This window comes from Rattus norvegicus, chromosome 1, assembly GCF_036323735.1.
Source record: "Rattus norvegicus strain BN/NHsdMcwi chromosome 1, GRCr8, whole genome shotgun sequence".
NCBI lineage: Eukaryota > Metazoa > Chordata > Mammalia > Rodentia > Muridae > Rattus > Rattus norvegicus.
Genome location: NC_086019.1, coordinates 14,060,195 through 14,079,152, shown reverse-complemented (window position 1 = coordinate 14,079,152; position 18,958 = coordinate 14,060,195). Strand labels below are relative to the sequence as shown.

Below are 18,958 nucleotides of genomic sequence, written 5' to 3'. Positions count from 1 at the left end.
CACTCACTCCTCAGGTTGGCTTTCTCAGGCGTTTGGTCCCAGCAGCATGTAGAATGACCAACACAGTACGTGACGTGATTCTGTCACAGACCTATCTCTTGCCCATCTCTCTCTGTCTTCCCCTTGACCTCTGTGAGTCAGCAATGCTACCCTTTTTTTTTTTTTTTGGTTCTTTTTTTTTGGAGCTGGGGACCGAAACCCAGGGCCTTGTGCTTCCTAGGCAAGCGCTCTACCACTGAGCTAAATCCCCAACCCAATGCTACACTTCTTACAAGATGTCTAACCCTTGTCACTTCCCGCTCCCTGCTGGGTTAGCTCTCTCTGTACTTGTACACCCAGTTAAATGCCTCTTCGCTATTTGCCCCAGAGTCCCATGGGCCACACGCTTGTCTTGTGCCCTCTGCTCAAGAACAAAAGCTCTTCATACATGGTCATTTTACACCAGAAGCCTGAAACATAGCACATGGCCAGCTAATCTTTGCCGGATAGATGAGGAGTGTATAATAAATGTATTTCACAGGTGAAGGACTGGAGGTTAACCCACACCTCCGAGTGACGCAGGGAGTCTGATTCAGTATTGTTTCCAAGACATCGTCTATCAGTGCTCACAGAGACCCTGCTGGCATACACAATGGAACGGAACCTTTCTAGCATGAGATACGGCTCCACGGGCTCATCTGCTTCGCGACAGAAGAGCAGTGCCCAGTGGCTGCAGGAGAACAGAGAACTCGTGGGGCTGATCCAGGAAGAAGCGGAATGAAAATGGAGGGTGCACGTTTCGATTTTTAGCAATCGGTTCCTCTCAGACTCTCTCCCTCCCCCAAAACACGCACGGGCATGGTGCTTAGCATTCTGTTTAATTCTGCTACTTCCCCATACGCCGTGTGTCACTGTGCTCTTTTCAGCTGCTTCCTTGCATTGGCTTTGAGAGAGTTTGGTCCCAGGAGTAGGTAGAATAACACAGCACGTGACACTCTTTTCCTAAAGGACTCAGCAAGTGACCACTGAGATGTGCAGGGAAGAATGCATTCTCTGAAACTGACATAGTTATCCCATATGACACACTGGTCTCAGGTATAGAAACTTCTACAATCCCACGGCTTCTAACAGTCACAAAGATTCCTGGGGCCATTTAGTTCCTGCCTAAATACTCCTAGCTCATGTTATGGAAGATCTGACACTAGATGGAATGAATTTTTTGAGTATATAAAACAGTACAAGTTTCTCCCTTAGCCAGTCAGCCCATTCTGAGTAAAGAAGGTATTTTACTGCTACTGTCTGAAGGAAATTTCCCGGCCTGTATCTTCTAATGGTGCAAGGACTCCAGGCTAATTCAGTGCAGGGCCACGTTCAGACACACACAAACCCGTCTTCCACTCTCTCTGCTACCATCGGGTCCTGATTGTGGTCACAGGTGACATCACTCATAAGCACAGTCAAACTAGAGGCCAGTTAAATACCTGTGGCCTGACCTCATGCATAAGGCCTCAGCTGTAGCCAGGTTTTTAACACTGGGAAATTCTGACAGAACGGAGCGACTCATTCCATTTGAGCTAGAGGAGGAAACAGTAGCCGAAGACACTGAAGAGAAACCCTGAGGTGGAGTTCAAGCAGAGGTGTCATGGTGACCTGAAACTATGAAGCAGCAAAGCTGAGTTTGTAAACAGTCAGAGATTGCTCTTATAACTTTTCCTATGATGTAGTCTGGAATGAAGCCGGGGATGAAGAGAAAAAAGTAGATCAGTAGGGTCAGGTGACAGGGCTCACCCATCTCGGAAAAGTCCCTAGTGTGGCATCCAGTTGTCTCTGGTTCACACAGACTGATTCGCACAACTTCCTGGTCCAGTTTCATGCTCAGAAATATAAGGAGTGGTTCTGATGCTTTGACTTAATTGGGAATCTGTGTTTATTGATGCTGAAAGTCCTTGCTCCCAATTGATTTTTGATCTATCAATAAAAATACCAGTGGCCAATGGCAGGGCAGAAAGAGGTGGGACTTCCAGGTTCCCGCAGGTGAGGAGAGAGGAGAGGGCAGGAAGAGGAGAATCGAGCTAATTGGGGCAGAGAGATGGAGCAGACTCAGAGCTACAGGGGAGATCTTCCAAAATGTAGGCCGAAAGAGAAAGTGGCCCATAAAAGGGCAGTCCCGAAGCGTCTTGGGCAGTAAGACCAATGGGCTTCCCAGAAGGTAACCAGGCAACCGAGCTGAGGGAAGAGTGAGAGATGTTGAGCCTGGAGTAAAGGTAAGGGCACACTAGCCACGGGAGGATTAGAAGAGTCCGGCCACTGAGCGAGTAAGGCATGTTAAAAATGAGCTAATGTGTGTATGTCTTTCATTCGTGGATCCGATATAGTTCTTGGGCGGGGTGCGCACCTGCGACTCACAAGGAGCTCAAAGGGGTGTAGCCAAAACTACCCACTACACAGAAAGGTCTACGACACCGCCTGTTTTTCATTTCATTAACTTTCTTCTCTAGATGTATTGCGACAATCACTTCTTATCATGGAATGAATGACCAAGACACCGTAGGGAGGGTTCCGCATTTTCTGACCAAACTTGGATTTCCATACTTTAGGCCTTATGGACCCAAGAAAATGCTGTCTGTCCCTCAGGGTGAGCAGGGAAACCCTTCAAAACTCTATGTAGTGAAAGTGTGTGCCACTGTCCTAGGAGAGAGTCCATAATTTTAACGTTGCCAGAACATCCTGTAATCTCCCCAAGGTAAAGGTCCCTAGTTTGTGAGGCAAGAGCTCAGACTCCAGGATCAGAAGAAACATGTCTGCACTCCATGCTGTGTATGAAATGATTCTGACACAATTAGCCTCCACCTAAGAGCAACAAGAGCTCAGAAATAGCCCACAGAACACATTTAGCCTAACCCTTAGCATTACAGTAAGCTTTCGATGGTGGTAGATATAAGAATCGTTATGATACTTAATGAATGTAAAGTGATTGTCCCCTTTCCCCCTACATTCTGGGTATCTATATTTGATAGTTAAAAGTAGAGCTCTTTGGGAAAGAATTATGAGACTAGACAAAATTCTCGACAACCAAATATAATTTTCTCAACGTAGAATTTTTATTTCCCAGTAAGGCGGAGCAGAAGATACCACAGAATGGCTACTCGTGTCTTACACAATTCATAAAGCAGTCGTGAGCTAAAAATGATTTATTTTGTATTGATGAGCATAATTTTATATACTATCATGATCATTAATAAAAATTAGATGAATTTGAGAGGCTAGTGAGATTGAAATGACTGGTGTTTCCACTGGATTTGAAGAATTGTTACTGCTTAAAACACAGACATTTAATACCAATTAGTTCATTATGGAGGGATGGCTGAGAAGCCAAGTGAATTGACTAGGGCCTTATGAATGTTTCAACATGGCTGCCATTGACATTTTTAAATGCCTACTAACAAACATTATAAAGCACATATAATTTTTTTTTACATCAGTGGTTAATTTGCATAGTTTGGGGAGCATGTGATTCCCAGCGGGCCAACCATCTGGCTCGCTGCTTTAGAATAAGGACAGACACAATTTAGTGTGCCTTACTGAGACTGGTAGGGTGGAGGTGATGGTGGATGCTCTGTGTCCAAGCAGAGGAGAAATGCGTGCTAGCTTCTCTCTCAACGTCAACCAAATAACCCATGATGAAGCCAGGCTTCTCTACCTGATACCTTCAGGAGCCAGAAGAGGATGTCGGATCCCCTGGTACTGGAATTAGAGGTGGTTGTGAGCCCCCATGTGGTTGCTGGGATTTGAATTCAGGACCTATGGAAGAGCAGTCAGTGCTCTTAACCACTGGGCCATCTCTCCAGTCCCCCGGGCTTCTCTAAACTACGCTTAGACTCTAGAATGGTAGACGGTAGGGGCACATGATCAACCATGACCAACCATCCGGGAGCTTCTAATAGAGGCCCTGATAAGCAAGGCCTCTGTGGTAGAGAAAATAAATCCCCAAAATTTCCTGATGAGAGAACATTGACTTTTAATGTGACAGGTGGTTAGTCAGGTGTATGTGAATAATCACCACACGGGAACAACAGCAGCAAAACAAAACCCAACCCAAGTCATGAATGTCAAAAATGCCCTGTTTCCAAAATAGCGATGTGCAGCTTGCCTTTCAGAGGACTAGAAGCGCAATGCTGTTATTTTCCTGTACAGTACTGCCGACAGGGAAGCAAAGCTGGAGACTTTTGTTTTTTGGCTTCCATCCAGTCCCTCAAGCTCTGGTCCCTGGGTCAGTGATCTGCAGATGCTCTGGGCTCCAAGGTGTTTGGCATGGACAAAAGTCTTGCCATTTGGAGATCCGTGCAGAAGTCAGGATGTTGATGAAAGCGAGGGTGAGAAGGATCCCCACCGTCAATGCTCCTCAGTGGATTCCTGAACACAGTTTAATCTACGGTTGTGAAGGGCACTCTGGTAGTGCGGCTTCTCATCTCTGGGAGAATGGTGTTCCTTGTGTCTGTTGTTGTCACCTTGTCATGGCCAGACTCTGGTCTTTGTATAGCTTGGAGACTGTCACGTATCAATTCTCTGTCCAACCACATTGATGATTAGTTTTGGCCTTTTTCTTCATCCTCCCTCAAGCCAGTCACCACCAAAGGCACTGTATCATAGGAGAGGGACTGTGCGTTTGGCTTCTCCATGAATAGTTTCTTCAAGCGTCATGATATTACCCCTTCACCTGCCCTCTTCTTATCTGTTGTTTTCTTTAGGAGGAGAGAGAATCAAGAAATCTGGGGGGGGGGGGGGAATCCCTTCATATGTTACTGGTAGAGTTGCCTTGTTATTTTGCAAAAGACACGAACCTGATTTTGTTCTTTTATAGATGGGCTTACTGTGTAGACCAGGCTAGCCTTGAACATGAAGAAATCCACCTGTCTCAGCCTCCTGAGTGCTGTCGCTTAGGGATCTTTTGTATGATCCTTAGTAACTTCCAGTATCAGCACCTGATGTATTTCTTTCCTATTAGTATGGCCTTTGGGCTTGATCTCTCTATCCCAAAGTTAATTTCTGAAAATGAGGCCCCAAGCAAGTCAGCTGGGAGTCCCAGGACCTTGAGATTGCTTGCCACGTCAAGCCTCGGATCCTGCGAACTCTTGCTAGGTAGGGAAGGGGAGAGGTCTCTTACATAGGTTTGTTCTGTGGCTGTTTTTGCTAAGCCTAGGTTCTTTTTCCCCTGGTCCCTTTTGCTCCACAGATTGAAGTTACATCTGGGTACAAGGAGCACTGAACGAAGATCAGGCTGGTGATAGTGAAGTTGCATTTTACCCTCAGAAGGAAGTCATGCTGCTCTCAGAGCAATGTGGGTCATACATATGGATGCTGATCTGACAGCTCACCTTGGGGAACCATGGTTCTCCCAAAAACCACTGGGCTCTCCTTCTTCTTTGAGTCTGAGCCAGGCAGAGATAAAAACTCAGTGGTCAAGCGAGTCGTCTTTGCCACATTAGTGAGTGACCTGATCACTGATGAAGGGGACAGACCTCACGTATTTGTCCTCAAGGGTTGCAGTTTATTTTTGTAGGTTGTACTTTGTCCCTGATCTCTTCTATGTCGCATCCCACTTTTCTTCCCAGCTGTTGACTCAGCTCACAGAAAGATTATGTTCAATAGCAGGCAACGAAGCCAGAATCTTATATAGCTTCCTACTTGTGTAAGGTCTAGTGTGTGCAATAATAAATCTATGTTCTTCATTACTCTCATAAGGGTTGTACTTCTCTCGTTAAGCCTTACTTCGTACACTTTGTTTTTTTGAGACAGGGTTTCACTATGTAACCCTGGCTGACCTGGATCTTAGCTATGCGGACTCAAAGAGATCTGCCCATCTCAGCCTTCTGGGGGCTCCGATTGAAAACATGTACTACCACACTTGGCTCCTTTTATTCTTTTATTTAAGAGACCTATACCTAATTATGTGTATATGCATGTATCTCTGTGTGGGTGGGTATATATGAGTGCCGGTGCCAATGGAGTCCAGAAAGGGACATCAGATGCCCTGGAGCTGGAGTTAGTGGCACTTGTGAACTGCCACCCTGATGTGGGTGCTGGGAACTGAACTCTGGTTCTCTGTAAGAACAGTATTCACTCTTAACAGCCAAGCCATCTGTCTAACTCTGCACACTTACTCTTATCCTACATGAACACCGGCATCTCTTTCTAAACACTGGCAGCAGAGGTCTGGAGTTACTTTGACTGTCTTAAGAAGGTGTGAAAGTTCTTTTATAATTTGTCTAATATAGCATTTAGTATATAAGGCAGAGCTTTTCTTGTGAAACTCAGATATATTATCTATAAGAAGGACATAGGCATAGTTTACAAGGATATGGGACCAAGAGCCCAACTGGATAAACATATAGACAGGTACAGATATTCAAGGGCCAGTTTAACATCTAAAGTATATGAGAGATGAAGAAAAGACATGAGTTGGCAAATACATATTCAATGTGTTATTGAATGAAATCATAGATTTTTTTTTTCACTGATCTGGATCCCAAGGGAGGCTATGACTACAATTTTAAGCCTTGTTTTCTGCTTGCTTAAATATTGATTCTATGAGGGATCACAACTGCTTGGAAATAAGCCTGAGGAGCCACAACTCTGGTCAAGGCAAGCACAAGGGACAAGAGCTCTTGCCAAGGGAACATTTGTGGAAATGCTTAAGGTATAAACTTTGCTTTCACATTTCGGTTTCTTGCCATGGTTCTTGCCTACTGGACTTGAAATTTTGAATTGTTCTAGCCAAGACAGAAATATCCTAGAGACTGTGACAATGGATGTGGTCTATCCGAGGGTGTTGTCAAGGAGGATGACACAAGCTGCTGAAAAGGGAAGTGTGTCACTTGGGCTCCATGACCAAGAACACTGCCAAATTCCAGATTTTGCATTAGGTGGAAATAAGTTAACTATTGGGGAAGACACCTCTGTATAGCTGCCACTAAGGTCCTGTTTCAGTTAGTCAAGCTTTATTTAATATAGCCCGGTGCAACCTGTTTTGCATTTGTCTGTTTGTCGTTGTTTTTGATTTGTTTGTTTGTATTTTAGGACAGGGTTTCTTTGTGTAACAGCCCTGGCTGTCCTGGAATTCTCTTTGCAGGCCAGACTGATCTTGACCTCACTGAGTTTAGACTGCCTCTGCCTCCCAAGTGCTGGGACTAAAGGCGTGCCCCACCACGCCCAGCGGTATGCAACTTGTTCTAACCATGACCTCTCTATGGCTGTGAAGAGACACCATGACCAAAGTAAGTTATAAAAAGAAAGCATTAATTATGAGAGATTTACAGCTCAGAGGGTCGGTCCGTGACGGTGACAGCATGGCATGAGCATGACAGCAGGCAGGCAGGCATGGTACTAGAGCAGTAGCTAAGAGCTTACATCCTGATTCTCAAGTTGGAGGATCAGAGAGACTCAAAGGAAACCTTCGTAATGTATTATAATGCATTCAGCTGAACAATAATATTCAGGAAAATAGCTTGAAAAATGTTGGTGTGGAACCACTTGAGTTCAGGTATGAGTCTTAGGGAATTTAAAAATGTAACTTAAGCCCGGGAGGGGTAGTGCATGCCTTTAATTCCAACACTTGGGAGGCAGAAGCAGGCTAAGTGAATTCCAGGACAGCCAAGGCTACACAGAGAAACCTTGTCTTGAAAAAAAAAATAAATAAAATAAAAAATTAAAAGTCCTGAAAAAAAAAAAAACCAGAAAAACTTCAACTTGTGAGTCAGATATTTAACATTTTTGTTTCCATTGATATCTTGATAATGCTAATGATTATCTATAGTAGTAAAAATTTTCATTGCTCCCACAGAGGCCCCTTTTAAGTACTTTTCTCATAGCAACTCAGTTTCTCTTTCCAGCAACCTCATGTGTGGGCACATGTATACAGTGATTGCCCTGTAAAGGTTAGAAGACAGTTTGTGGGAATTGGTTCTTCCGTTTTACCATGTGAGATGCTGGGGTTAAACTCAAGTTTCCGGGCTTGGGTGTAAGCCTCTTTACCTGCTAAGCCATATTAGAAGCCTGTGGCATAGTTTGATTGGCAACATTCTAAGATTTCTTCCCAGAATATAAAATAAAGTCTTACAGTGGAGGACATTTTAGGTTCAGTGAGATGGAGTGTTAATATGCCCATTTTACACGGTGGGAGTGGTGGTGCCCATTTTACAAGGTGGGGCGGGGGGGGGGGGATATCAGACACAAAGTTTGTTAACCTGCCCCATATCAGAAACCTTGGTACTTAAATCAAGACTCTGGGCTCTCAGGCGCCTATAGCACCACTGGCATTTGGCCTGTTTTTTGTCTCCTCAGAAGTGTCAGTAAGGGGTATGCCCAAACCTTGGAGGCAACCAAAAGATCAGACACTGGATTTTCTCCACAGAGTAGAGAGCCATCGCTGAGCAGCTGTTAGGCATTTTTCCTCACTCTGCTGTCAGCACTGCTGGAGTTTGCTCATAATGCTAATTATTTTTAAATGAAAGCCAATTCTAAAACTGCCCATTAGAGATGGAACCTAGACCTAGGTTTGGTGAGACTGGAAGGGTAGCCTAGGCAGGAATTCATTCTGAATGGCTTGCAAAGGTTCTTGACAGAGGCTGAGGAACCAATTCAAGACTTTTCTGTTTACTTAATTTCCCTTCTCAGAGAGCTAGTTCAAGAACATGACATTAGCCTGGCAGTGGTGGCACATGCTTTTAATCCTAGCACTCAGGAGGTAGAGGCAGAAGGATCTCTAAGTTTGAAGCCAGTCTGGGCTACAGAGTGAGTTCCAGGACAGCTAGGTCTATTCAGAGAAACTCTGCCACAAACAAACAAACAAACAAACAAACAAACAAACACACAAAATGAGACTAAACATGAAATCATCAGGCATCAACAGGAAGTCTTTGTTGATCAAAACAGTGTTGAGAAGGTATTGGGGAAAATGAGGAAGGGACTGAGGTTACTAAACAGTTTCAGTGTTAAGCTGGCTCTGTTTCTGCTGGAGTTGAACCTGATGTGTGTATGTTTTATATGTTACCAACTTTTTGTTTGAGCAGGTCAGAGAACATGGGAGTGCATGGTACTCACATGTGTGTAACTATCCAGGAATACAGATTACCCAAGGAGGGGTCACTACCCATTTTAAAATTTTGCCTTCATTACTGAGAAAAGAAAAAGAGAACTATTTGCTAAGGAGAGTGCGCAGGTAATGGGGCTTCGAAGATGCTGTAGGAAGTGCAATGCAGTGATAGTAAGGATCAGATACTAGAGGGCAGTGATGGGCAGGTAGGAAGGGGTTATTGAATTTCATTATTGAATTCAGCAATTTCATCAGGGTTCTTGTAAAGGCACATACCTTACCTATGACTTATTTAGTCCTTGACTCCTTTTCTCTTTGGTGATTATTCAGTCAAACCACAAAGCTTGAAGTACTTATGGGCTCAGTATAAAGGGAGGCAGGAAGTGAGCTGCAGTGTAGACCACTGTGCCTCAGTCCTCACCTCCCAGAGAGAGATAATTTCAGGGATAGAGGTGGATTGCAGCCAAGTTGTAAAGAGATCCAAAGCTGGCCAAGATCATGAGTGGCTGGCAAAGAGGAAAAGACCATGAATGCAGCTGGACATTTAGGGGAAGTTCTTGAGGCCACGAAAGGGAAGTGAGCCTGGATCCCCAAACAGAAACTCTGTGGTCATTTGGGGCCACAGGAAGAATGACTCCAAAGACCAGCTTAGATACTGGAATAGACAGTGTTCTTCAAGACTGACTAGATAGATAGATATTGGAATAGGTATTATGCCTGCCTTGCAAATTGCAAAGGGCTTGCAGTTTTCTCATTCCCAGATTGAACTATTTTAGGCAAAGATAACTTCTTCAGTTCTTTTCTACTCGGCCAAGAATTTGGCTCTAGAATGGTAACCTTCTGTCTCTTAAGATGGAGGTGATATGGTTACCCTCTTGGCTCACAAAGAGGCAGGGTATGGGAACCAGCTTCCAGAATGCTCATCCCAGATATTTGCTCCACTCACAGTTTCTTAACAAAATTAGCCCTCATTAATAATCCTTTGAACTAGCAGAGCAGTCCTATTTGATTGAAAATAATTATGAGCCTCTCTAGATGATTAAACAGCACATTTGGATTTTCATTTATATCGTCGGTTTGATTGAACAAGGTTTGATTGTATGTGTACAAGGGTTTTGTATTAATACAGCATCTCTTAAAAGCAATAATAAACAAGGATCGAGGGTTGCACATTGCTCTAAGTCTAAGGCAAGGGAATAAATGAACGAGCTGGGTACTCAATATAAATTATGAAAGACAGGCTGTGACAGAGATAAAGTCGCATGGGACATAAGGGCTAAACACGCAGAAAACCACTTACGATGTCCTGAGCGTAGATAGCATCAGAGGACTGCACATTCTGGTGAGTATCAATAAGCAAGCAATGTAATTAATCTGGAACAGAAAGAATACCACAGATGTTTAAAATTATTTCTTCCCTCTACTGAGTCTCCTGCATACTTGCAAATTGAAGGTTGTAGATTAATAGCCCCTGAGATTCCCGCCCAATGGGACAGGGTCCAGGACTGTATTTGCACTCAGTGACAGCCTTTTGGATTCCACCTCCTTTCTCTAATCAGAATATATATTAAAACAAAAAAAGAAAGAAAAGTAAAGCTTTGTCTCTCCTTGGTTCTCCCAAGCATATTCTGTGAAGGATTCACTCAATGAGAATAGCAAACAAAACTTCCCACCACAATCTGGGGCATCTCGCAGAGAGTAAGTGCATAGGCTGTGTTCTTTGCGAATGTCATTTGGTGTGTCGCAGTCTCATTCATAATACACGTGTGGAAATGTGCTTCCACCTGGTTCATTTGGATTCCGGTTTTGCTCCTGGTCCTCATCTGGATCGGCTCCACAAACTTCCAGTACTAGAGGAAAGATTGTGCAAACTTGGAGCTTGTAACACTAGATTTTTTTTTTTTTTAAACACCACTGTGTTGGAAAGTGCTTTCATGGAGAGGTAAACTAAGTCACCAGTTCATTTTCTGGTAGAGGAAGGCTTCCTAGCAGGTCAGGCACAAGTCAAACACCCAGATTGTGGCCAGTGTTTTAAACTGTAAGTCTAGTAGAGCAATGCCTTCTTAGGCTGCCTCCCCAGCCATGTCTACTTTCTCTCTATGCTACAATTCTTGTTAAACATACAATTCTTTGGGGAGGGTGGTAAAAGGCAGAATGGTGCATCTCATATCTTCCTAACAGACTGTGGGCTCAGGTAATGACCGATGACCTTTGGTCACGGTAGTGCCAAGCCCTGAGCGTTCTTGGAAAGGGCGCTAGAAGCCCCTACCAGATTCTTTGGGATCTGAAGAGTCCATCCATTTCCTCTGGTTTCAACGCTGACTCTCGCAGGGCTTGCCACCCCACAGACATTAAACTCATCTATCATTTTCCAAACCATGAGTTCCCGGAGACAAGCTTTATGAACTTCGTTTCTGTCAGCTTACCCAGAGCAAAATGCCTTAGTTCTCTCTCTGTGAAATAGAGTTACAAAGACAAAATATGCTGAGAACTGGTGGGCGATGTACTAAAAAGAAAAAAAAGAAAAGCTTTCATCTGCGAAAATGTAATTAATAAAATGCAATAAAGGGTAAACATAATTAATAACTTAAGAATACTTTTTGGGGGTCCTCATTTAAAATGGAAGGATATTCTGATGCAGTCACAGAAAAAGACGAAAGGGGAAAGTATTCAAAGGAGATTCTAAGAAATAATTTCCTGCCTCATAGCTACAATAAAGGAAAAAAGCCAGGGATAAAAATCACGTCTTAGATTATGACCTACTGAAAACCAATGGAAAATCATTTGGCTACCCCACCCCCACTGCCTGTGTACCCTCCCTTGACAAATCTTCTCTCCTTTTATTGTTCCTCAAGCCACCAGTTTAGGAGAATATTAGTAATTATCTCTAACAAACCCGCTTGGGTTATGTTTACGTAACAATAAGAAAGTGATTCGTGAAGGAATTCGCTAAGCGCCGGGGTGTAGGCATTAATTTCAAGTGAGAACCAATTATCCGGACTGTTTCATCAAAATGTTGATTGTAAACCACCAAGGATAGTGAGGGGGTGTTTTCCACCTAAAAGCCTCTTGATTGGATGAAGGCTGGCTTCACCCAAGTTACCCTAAAGCTATCTCAATCTTTTAACACAATTTTTTTTCCCTCAATTCTTTCAGACTAAAGAAGGAAACCGAAACAAAACTGGGGCTGATAATAAGGTTTAGAAGGAAAGACGGTGCTGAGCAGGGGACACATGTGCCTGAGAGATGGCAGGGCCTGCCAGAGAAAGGAATCATTAACCACCATAAAGTTCAGAGAGGGAAGGTAGGCTACTCTTCCTTGTTCCACATGGGCAGAGATGTGCGTAGAACAAAGTGACTTTTTCATGTTTTCCATAAACGCGTGATCTGTGGCCAGAGAACAGTGAATTTCACAAGGCAAAGTTTTCTAGCTTTTTCCAGAAGAAAACAATTCAATGTTCTCTCTTCTTCCAAAATCCAATCCTTCGGATTGCCCAGGGACCATTTCCTATATTTCCCTGGCTTGCTTAGGATGGATGCAGCTTTCAGCCTCAGGTAGACGCTTAGGAGGCTGTCTGCCTAGAGAAGAGGTGCAGTGGTTGTCAACAGGCTGTTGGTGTAGCATCTTCCTAGGACTCTCGGGCTAGATTCCTTTAGCACTGAGCAGGGTTCTAACAGAGCCAGCCTCTGGGTGAACCCACACTCAGTCTGAGAGTCTGAGGGACACAGGCTCTGCTTCTGTGTTCTGAGCATTTTCTTCAGAGTCATCTGAACTGCCTCTTGTTCTGTAAGCAAAATCCAGGAGGTTACCCTGAATATTCTCTCTCTCTCTCTCTCTTTCTCTCTCTGTTTCTCTCTCTCTCTCTGTCTCCATCTCTTTCTCTCTGTCTCTCTCTGTCTCTCTCTCTGTCTCCATCTCTTTCTCTCTGTCTCTCTCTGTCTCCGTCTCTTTGTCTCTGTCTCTATCTCTGTCTCTCTGTCTCTATCTCTGTCTCTCTGTCTCTCTCTCTGTGTGTCTCTTTGTCTCTCTGTCTCTATCTCTTTGTTTCTCTCTCAATCTTCATTTTCTAGTATCTAAAATTTGCTAGTTTCCAACTTTATGCCTCACGTCCAATTTATCTTAATGCCCTAATTCCATCTAAGTATTTGTTCCTTTTCCTTATTCATTTTTCTCTTGATAGTTGTTTTTTTTTGGTTTTGTCTTTTTTGTTTTTGTCTCCGAAAGTTAAACTCCTCTTACCCCTCCCACACACCCCCCTTTTGTATAAAAACAAAGGAAAACAAAAAGCCAACCAAATGTGAGTTTTATTTGGACATTTAAAAATCAGTGTCTTCTGGTCTCTATGGGATCGGCTCCTTTCACCTCCTTCTCCTTTTCCCCTTTTCTTTCTCTTACTTACCAAACTTCTTCAAAGTGACCTATACTTAGTGTCTTCACATCTCATTAATTCCTCAGCCCATTACAGTCTGGCTTCTACCAGCCACCACTCAATTAAAAATACTTTCTTGCCAGCATCTTCCCAATTGGCTGGTTCAATGGCCCCACTTTCTCTTGTCATCCTACTTGACATTTATGCAACATTTGACACGGTTGACCAGCTCGTCCTTATTGAAACTCTTTCCTTTCTCAGCCTCTTTTATTTCACCGGCTCCTGCCCCTCTCAGCTTTCTTCGTGGGCTTCCTTTGCTGCTTCCTCCTGCCCTTTGATGTTGTCTTGCTGGGGGATCTATTGATGTACTGCTCACATTGCACTCCGCTCTACTCCGGTTTCCTCAGTCAGCCTGTGCGCCCATGAAGTTCTCTGGCTCCAGTATTCTCAGCTGAACTCCGCTCCCTGGTCCCTGGGTCCCTGTGTCCTAAAACCTTCCTCCACTAATTTGAAGCAGCCACTACCATTATTCCTGATCACCGGCCTCAGATTCTCCGCAGTTTCACGGGCTCTTTTCCGTTTGCAGCTTGTGGTTTGGAGGATGCCTGCTAGTCATCCAAGAAACAGCTACACATTCTCCATCACCCTCGGGAAGAGTTATTTCCTCTCTCGCGTTCCAAGCATTTTGATAGAGATAATGACCCATACTCATGGAATTCTTAGGAGCTACTGGCTGATCTAAGCCTTGGCATGTGGATTGGATCATTCAGCCTGCATAATAGCCCCTGGTTCTGGGGCTCTTGTGATCTACCGATTTTGAGTGAAGAACCTAACATTCCACATAAAAACTCACACAAGGTAAAATGTATGGCAGACCCAGACAGTCTGAGTCCAGAGTTGCGCGGTGCTGGGAGTCACACTTCCCATATACAGCTTCCACTCTCCTTCCACTTTGTATATGGGTTACCGCTACGTGAACTCCCTCGGGCCCCAGAACGCTGTTAGGAATTAGTATTATTCTAGAACCACATAATTCTGATATCTACTCTCCGAAGGTGAGAACGGAGGCAAGCATAGGTTAAGGAACCTGCCCAAGACTGCAGAGCCCACAAAGTTGGAATGCACTTTGTGTTATTTACCCCTATTACAGACATTCCCAAATTACTCTGTAATTAACCACTTAGGTGTTTTCATCTTCGACTCTTCGGGTCGGCAACTTGAAGGCCCAGGTGATGTCATTTTCCACTTTTCCTTCCCTTTTATCGGGTCACGAAATGCAAGTTCAATCCATGCGGGGTGAAGAGAGCCCGACCGCTGCTGTCGCTGGGTCCCCCCCCCCCCTTTTTTTTAGGGCAAACTGGTACACGCCCCATTTATTTCATGTTTTCCATAGCAAATCACTTTTGTGTGCAGCGTTTCGAAGCGAGGAAAAGTGCTGCCTCTGCGAAGTTTCTTTTTGAGTAAAAATAGTTTCTGTTCCCAAAGGTAAAATAATCGCTACCCTGGCAGACCGTATCTGAGCCTCGCTCCCTTTTAGCAGTTGTTAGCTGCAGGTCCAGATGGAAGGTTTACTTGAAGAGTCCCTTAATCTGTTTGGAGGCAAATACCACATCTCTCAGGCTCGCGATGAACTGAGGTTTGAAAGAGGACATTTCCTGCCAGTGAGACGCACGCACGTGTTTGGTACCTTTAGCCCCTCCCCCTTCTCTGTCAGTTTCCTTTCTTCTTTCCAACTCTCTCTTTCTCCCTCCCTCCCTTGTTCCTGTTTTCCTGCCTTTCTTGCCTAATAGCTAGGTTTCACCGAACGCTGATGTTACCACACACAACCCAATATGCACTCTATTTCTGACGATGTAGTCTCCTTTTCACTGAGTCTCAAGTAGACTGGCTTTGGAGACTTTTAATTACAAACTACATCTTGCATTAGTAAAGTACATTATATCGCCATTTTCTTGCCTATAAAGTTCTAAAACGATACTTATATTGCAGAAAATAGTCAAAATAGAAAGTTTTATAAAGTAAAATGTTAGAAAGTTCTCTCATGAATTTGTCCTCTTGCTTACAATTCTTTTTTTATGCTTTATAAACAAGTATGTGCATCTCTCTCTCTCTCTCTCTCTCTATATATATATATATATATATATATATATATACACACACACACGCATATACTCAACATTTAAATTTCATAAATAAAAAAATCACACCATACCTTTGTTTTTAGCACATTTCTTTTACCACAGTGTATCTCCATATGCGTATTAATAAATCTGCTTTATGTTTCTAGTGGCTATTTCGTGTGAAGGGGTATAGACCTTATAAATCAAATCGATTTAGAACAAGCAGATTCGTTTCTGTAACAGTAAATAGGTGTATTCACGCCCAAGGTTTCTGTAGCTGAATCCCTGGAAGCTAAGTCGCTGGTGTGGGAGCCCACATTCTGATTCTGATCCACTCTCTTACCCGTAGCTGTGTGCTTACTGTGGTCCTCACTTTAACCACTTATCCTCACAGGAAAGGAGCCTCCCAGTGATCCCTCTGCACAGTTGTACATTTCAAACATCATAGAGAAGATAGCCTGCATCTTCTTCCCCAAAAGATAACCCTGCGGTAGATGTGCTTTTCCATTCTCCCACTACTCTCTCTGATTTAATCTTTTGTCATTTTCTTGGTTGTTATTAATGTTTAAGTCTATTCCTCTCTTCTTCTTCTTCTTCTTCTTCTTCTTCTTCTTCTTCTTCTTTGTTTGTATTTTTGTGTTTTTCAGAGTAGGTATAAATTGAGAGAGGGGAGAGAGAGAGAGAGAGAGAGAGAGAGAGAGAGAGAGAGAGAGAGAGAGAGAGAGAGAATATGCCATATGCTTGCTACAGCACACATGAAGAGGATGGTGGACACTTTCAGGAGTCAATTTTCTCCTACCATGTGGGTTGTTGAATTAACCTCAGGTTATCAGGTTGTGCCTTAATGCACCGAGCCACCAGCAGGCCCATGACTCACTTTTTAATTATGGCTTGAGATTCATACCCAGAATAGCTTAGACTCCCATCCCTCATTTTTTGGTGTGACTCCATTCCTCTTTAAATTTCTCTTATTTCTAGAGTCAGGATCTCCACCCCACCCCCCCACCCCCTGCCCTGGATTTTGAAAGTGCTTCTCTGTACTAGTCCTCTGCCTAGAGCCTAGTACTTAGCCGTGTTAACATAAAATATTAAGGAAGATCTTGTTGTTGTTTTTGTTGTTGTCCTTGCTGTTGTTTATTTAGGTAACTTGTTTTTTTCTCTTGGAAGATGTTTCTTTTTTTTTTTTAACTTTTTCCTGGAACTCTTTGGGATCACACGATGCTCATTGTTTACTTTTTAAATTTTCTCATCTGTTTTCCAAAGGATTGTTAAGATTCTCAGATTCAAAAACTCTCCTAGCACAGTCTGAATTTTACTGCGTTCCTCTGTCTGGCTTGCTACCTGTGGGAAACCCCTAAGCGGCAGGCAGGGGCAGAGAAGCACAGTTTTTAAAACCTCTACAACTCTGTCTCTGGAAAATAACTTCTCATAACCGGTTATTCTGTTTTTTTGGCACTGGACAGAAGTTGTACACCTGGAAGTGACACTCGCCGCCACTCTTTCTGAACAAAAGGTTATGTAATTACTCATAGCCAAGTATGAGGATGTTAGATTATAGAACTGATAGATTACCGAGGGGCAGATTGGCCCCAGAGCCTCTCTCCACTCATTTTCCTGATTAAAATCGGAAATGCATTTCTTAGAATCATAATTTGGTCCCATTCAATGTAAAGTTATTTTAAACTATTTATTGAGCTCCTTAAGATTACATTTTTTTTGATTGTACACATTTCTGAACAATATTAATAATATACAGGATTACACGGTATCCACAACAACAAATATCTCTGGCCTAAACATCCTGCGTTAAGGGGAATTGAGTTTCTGAGTGGACGGACGTTCCCAGGCTAGTGTTCACACAGTGCTGTCGTGGGGCCGGGCATTTCAATTTCATACAGGCCTGGTTTCCTTTAGTTTTCACAACAGCTGCAGAAGGCGAAGACTGTTATTACCCCTCATTTACATAGGAGGAAAATAAGGAGAACTTGCTGAGTCACACAGCCCGTAAACAACTCAGCCAGAGTCTGAATTCAAGCAAAATGTTCCTCAGGACATTTTCCTGCTTCTCTGCATCACAGAAGTCCTAGAAGTAGTGACCACCGCCAGAGGCGGCAACGGTGAAGAGGAAGGCTGTAGTCTAGGAGAGTTTTTTGTTGTTGTTGTTGGTTTGTTTGTTTGTTTTTTAAGAACAACATCCTTGTGCAATTGTAGGCTGTTATGTATGGATGTAAGCAATTTCTATGTAGGCTGCCAACCTTTCTGAGCCACAGCTGGTTTGACACTGGGTTTCATAAATATATTCTGCACTCAGAGATGGACGTCTTGTAGCTCAGGTGGTCGAAGTAGCCAGAGCGGATGGACATCTGGTTATTTTAATCATATAGATGTAGCTTTAAGATTTGTTACCATCTATTTAGAATTGGGCTTAAATTACTGTGGGTCTCAGATGATTGTTTATATTGAAAGCAATCATATCTAGTTATCAAAATAATCGATGGGAAGGTTCCGGCTAGCCTATCGGATTTCCATTTCGTTCCAAGTAGGGCGTCCACTTCAGAGTAAGCCTGTGACAAGGAAAGGGGAGAATAATTTCAAAAAGGAAAAGAAAAAAAAGAAGAAAAGCCAGTGAGCACTGCAGAGCACTTCCAATTTTAAGCTTTCAGACCGTCTCTGTGCACATCAAGGAATCAAGAGCCATTTGAATAGTTACGAAAATTCTTTTCACAGAGCTGTTTAAAATTTAACAGGTGTCAAAGAAACGCTACCAAAGAAACTCAAGTGCATTTTGAGGGTGTTTTATGTTCAGAGTTATTGCCTGACACAAGGACAGAATGTGAGACCAAGTATCCTCATCCAGGGAGGACTTAAATTCCAACTCCGGGATTCCATTTCATCATGTTCCAGAAATACCCAGGATCGTTAAATTCATTCACTGTAAAAGAATGCATTAACTCCTATGGATCTAACTCCCACAGGACCTAATGAGAAACTTGTTGTTTTGAGTTGTGTCCCTGGGATTTTATTAAGTCAATCTACTGCTGGCTGCTTCGTGCCATATTTATCTGAAGGAGCCAGCGGGATAGGGTGTGTGAGGTGAGATTCCTTAGTAATTTGAACCCTTCTCTGTTGGAGCGATCTTTGACCAGGTTGCGGCTTTGGTATCTCTTAGAAAACAAAGGTTTTTATCTCCTCCTGAATTCCATTTGCCTCTGAGTTACAATCAAAAGCAAAAGAACGGTTTGATTCTCCTTAAACTCTCGGCTGCAGTCTTATGTTGATGAGGACTCTTGAGCCCTCTATGTGAAAAGCCTGCTTTCCTGCTGGATCTTTGCCAGGGTGTGTGTGCGCGCGCGTGTGTGTGTGTGTGTGTGCGCACGTGCTGTCACAGTTTAGATAAA

General features: G+C 43.3%; 1 long non-coding RNA gene across 1 annotated transcript in view; it reads left to right on the top strand.

Annotated features, from left to right (window-relative positions):
• Nucleotides 1-18,958, top strand: part of LOC102546831 (uncharacterized) — a 118,327-nt gene that overhangs the window by 29,002 nt on the left and 70,367 nt on the right. Inside the window, exons 3-4 of the long non-coding RNA XR_001835532.3 lie at nucleotides 521-2,243; nucleotides 12,227-12,374. This is a non-coding gene — a long non-coding RNA (uncharacterized LOC102546831). The remainder of the gene's footprint in view (nucleotides 1-520; nucleotides 2,244-12,226; nucleotides 12,375-18,958) is intronic.